The following is a 1064-nucleotide window of genomic DNA, read 5'->3' on the forward strand; positions in this document are numbered from 1 at the left end:
CTACCTACATTATTATTATTATTGTTGATACTATTATTATTATTATTATTATTATTATTAGTATTATTATTATTATTATTATTATTATTATCATCATCATCATCACCACTATCATCATTATTATCATCATCATCATCACCATTATTATTATTATTATTATTATTATTATTATTATTATTATTATTATGATCATCAACATCATCATCATCATCATCATCATCATCATCACCACCACTATCGCCATCATTATTATTATTATCACCACCATCATTATCATCATCATTATTACTATTACCCCCCTCCCTACCATCATCATCATCATCATCATGATCATTGTTATTATTATTATTATTATTATTATTATTATTATTATAGAGTTTCAGAAATTTGTTCCGGAAAAGCAACCAAAGAGAATTTGTCTCTGATAACATTATTTTTCTCTTGTTTTCTTTTTTCATTTTATTTTCTAATTTTTATTTTTTTATTTTTTGTTGTTTTGTGTTTTCGTTGTTTTCTTTTCTTTTTCTAGTTATATTGTGTTTTGTGTTTGAAGTCGCTTCTCGTCTGATAAATTAATTTTATTAAACATCTTGTCCTCAGAAGCCCTCCAGTTTTTAGCGATCTCAGTTGCTGTTACTCTTAACCCATCTTGTTGTTATTGTTGTTGCTGCTGTTAATGTGAATGTTATGTTAGTTGCTGTTGTTGCTAAAATACACACACACACACATACACTCGTGTATACACACACATATACTAACCTACACATATACACATACAGATACCTTTCTGCACGTATACACACATATGCATACACATACATATACATATACACTCGCATACAAACATACTCATGTATACACGCATATACACACATATATACAGACAGACATACACGCATACATTTGTACAGAGATGTATATACGTGCACACATACACACGTGTACACGCATGCACACGCACACTTACTCTCTTTCACAAACATTCACAGATGCATACAATCAAACACATACATATATATACACTCACATATGCATATATTCATACGCACACATGTACATTCACA

This window comes from Octopus bimaculoides, chromosome 10 (genome assembly GCF_001194135.2).
Source record: "Octopus bimaculoides isolate UCB-OBI-ISO-001 chromosome 10, ASM119413v2, whole genome shotgun sequence".
NCBI lineage: Eukaryota > Metazoa > Mollusca > Cephalopoda > Octopoda > Octopodidae > Octopus > Octopus bimaculoides.